Source organism: Octopus bimaculoides, chromosome 3 (genome assembly GCF_001194135.2).
Source record: "Octopus bimaculoides isolate UCB-OBI-ISO-001 chromosome 3, ASM119413v2, whole genome shotgun sequence".
NCBI lineage: Eukaryota > Metazoa > Mollusca > Cephalopoda > Octopoda > Octopodidae > Octopus > Octopus bimaculoides.
Window position 1 is genome coordinate 167,294,600 of NC_068983.1, and position 3,505 is coordinate 167,298,104.

Genomic DNA, 3,505 nt, shown 5'->3' on the forward strand with positions numbered 1-3,505 from the left:
TGATCACTGAAAGTTTTTTTGCTTTCTTTCTCTCTTCCCCTCTTTTTTCCTTCTCCTCTTTTTTCCTCTTTCTTTCTTTTTCTCCTCTTTGAGTTATATTTAGAATACAAAATGGACTGTCTCCCTTTTTCTTTCAAACATTCAATTTTGGAGAGAATTTTTTGATGAAATGTAGTTCTGCATGAAAAAACATTAGTATAATATTTAAAAATTAAAAATTAAAAAAAACATAAATAAATAAGTCCACAAGATTTCTATTGGGTTTAAGTCAGGGGAACAAGCAGGCCACTTCAACTTCCAAGGTCCACAGAAGCCTAATCGTTGTAGTTACACTGCAGTTTTCTTCACTGAGCGTGAGGACGCATTATCTTGCATGGCGATCCTTTGCTTTTTTTTATCAATGTTCAATGTGCTCTCTCAGAAAGGCTATGTAAGCATCTACAGTCATTTTAACATCGTCAGTCACTTTCCAAAGACCAACCACAATCCCTCCAATAACACCTGATCAGATCATGATGCCACTTGTCAGCATCTCAAGCATTGATGGCGATCAATCCCTTGCTCCAACCATCAGATCCATGAAAACTTTTGAAAAGTCAACCATCATGTTATCTCCTGCCTCTTTCAGACAATTTTGTATGTTTATTTTGTTTGAAGGAGGCCTTTTACCACAAACCAAATGAGAAGCTGACATACATATCAACACAGCCTCCTGCCATCCACCCATTGTGTTCAAAAACCTGATGAAGGGTGTTAGCAAGAGGATCACAAACCTTTCCTCTAGCCAAGAAATTCTTGATGCAGCAGTCCCCTACTATAATGAAGCACTAGCTGCTAGCGGATTTAGGGACTGCATCTTCTATATGCTGGGCCCTAACACCCACAGAAGGAAGTGCCACAGAAATACCATTTGGTTGGCACCCAGCTTCTCCCTCAATGTAAAAATGTGTGTATGTAGGATATTCTTTAGGCTTGTAGAGAACCACTTCACACATTCGAGATACTGGTAAGATGTACTGCATCATTAGCCAGCAATGTATGGTGGCTGAAGGAGAAAGGAATTCCGTAATATCATGGAGAATCTTAGAAAATCCACACCTCTACATAAATGGGACCAAGTACTGTAAACTATGCACAGCCGAAAGACTCCCTTGAACTAGGGAACATCCTTAACTCCAGAATGGAAGTCTTTGGATCCTGTTCACGCTTCAGGAAATTCCTGCTGGTATCCTGGGACCCACATGATAACAGTTGATTACGAATAACAGCCAAAGGAAGACAATCCCCTGTTGTTGACATAGAGTAATGAAGTCTTTTCCTCCTCCATTTTTTAGTGAAACCACTTGCTACAGAAGCTATGACCCAACAGGTTTTGGGGTCTGATGATACTCTGTAAAGCTAAGCACTTTATGGACGTGAAACCCAGGGTAATCTCATAGACCGGCCTTATCTATCTTTGTGTGTGTGTGTGTGTGTGTGCGGTGTGTGGTTCAGGGTTTGTAAAACTGTGTATACATAAATAATGTCAATCAAATTCCAATGTAGTTCTGTAGTGTAGGCTTTGAAATTCCTCTCTCCCATTTATTATATATATGTGTATTTGAACGTAGCACGTAACAGCTAGCCTTTGGCTGCTATTTGGATCCTGTTGTGTCCACTACTCTGATTGGTTGGTATAGGTGCAATTTGTCTCTTACTTGATTGCACCAACTGCCATATGTATAACTAGTCGGGAGCCCTAAATAGGATCACATGGGACAGTCTGTTTACCACCCTGTTTTGAGCCTACAGTTCCTTATAAAACTCAGCTTTTCCTTGCTCTGGCGTCTTTTGTTCCAGACCTTTTAAGGTCTAGCCACTGACCACAAAGACACAACCAGTTCCAGCAACACTGCCAGACAACACCACCACAGCAGATATGTTGATACCTACCAACTTCGTCCAACAGCATTATGGCAACCTCCTACTTTGTCACTGCCATCGTGTTCTTACTGTCGTCAACATCATCTCTCTACGTACATAGCTGAGCTAGCAATTCACCCAGGTTCCAATACTTCACTGTTCATGAATTATCTCACCACGGATCAACAGCGAATATACAACCTGTATGAACTCCTGTATCAAGTGACCCAGGCAGCAGCATCAGCATCAGCATCACAACCACGACTTCACATCCCTGTAATCAGCTCAGCATCATGGCCACAACTTCTTGATACAGTATTTCAATTACTGTGTACTATTGACTACGAACTGCTATCATCTTTCTTGTGTCTATGAACTTACTTCTCACTTCGATGATTATAGATTCTTTCACTGTCTCCTTCTTCATTGCAATCCTTAAATGTTCTTAACACACGCATACATCTATACTTACACACACACACATTTTGTTTTCATGACGGCCTGGCTGAGATTCTCTATACCTGATGCACATGTTAACATATCAATAAATCTTTTCTTAATCATTTTACGCGCTTGTGTCTCTTTTTACATCTGGCAAGTAAATGGTTCCTTCAATTTTCTCTTTATTCTTAGGGCTGTGTGATGTGGTACTAAAGAGCCATTCTTGCACCTCATATCACACGATCCTTACAGTGTGATTTTTACTTTTAATTTTTGTATTTTTACTGTTTTACAACATTACAATATCTTAGCAACAGAACTTGCTAAAACCAAGGTGCCACGTCAAAAAGCATCCAGTACACTCTGTCAGGTGGTGGATGTTAGGATATGGACCCAGCTATAGAAACCATGCCAAAGCAGACACTGGAGCATGGTACAGGTCCTGGCCTTCTTGGCTCTTGTCAAACTGTCCAACCCATGCCAGTATGTGTGTGTGTAAGTATGTATGAGTGTATGAGACAGGCAGACAAGCCATACAGGCAGAGACGAGGTTAAAACATATAAAAGAATAGAGATAGATAGATAAGGATATCAATAACCCTTTTTTTTTTCCAAACACCAGCCACTGGTACATTGCTCAACCAACGTATCAGCTTTCTTTAGCTTTCTTTATTTTGTTTGCTCTATCTTGTCCACACCATCATGTTAAATACAATCTTTGTCCTTAGGTATACATTCCTTAGGAACTCTAACTTCCACTTACACACATCTTCTTAGTAAACGTTGACATGTGACAATTCAAAACCAAACATTAACTCTGCTAACATCTTCCCCTAATACTCTTACTTCTCAGAAGAGCCCCATGGTGCCATTAGTCCTGCCCTTCAACCTCGAATTAACAAATAAAAGATCATTTATTGACTACGTGATTAGCCAGCGTCGTCGGTATAGACTTACCAACTGACTTCATATAAAATTCTGTTTGAACAAATTAGATACACAGTAATCAATAAGGATATTTTTTGTTGTTGTTTGTTTATTATACAATTAGCAAATTAACGACTAAAACTCATTCAAGAGAAACTTTTAATTGTATCAATATGTTGTAACAAATGCAGTGAGTTGCATGGCAACTGGTGACAACAAATAAGAATAAACTATT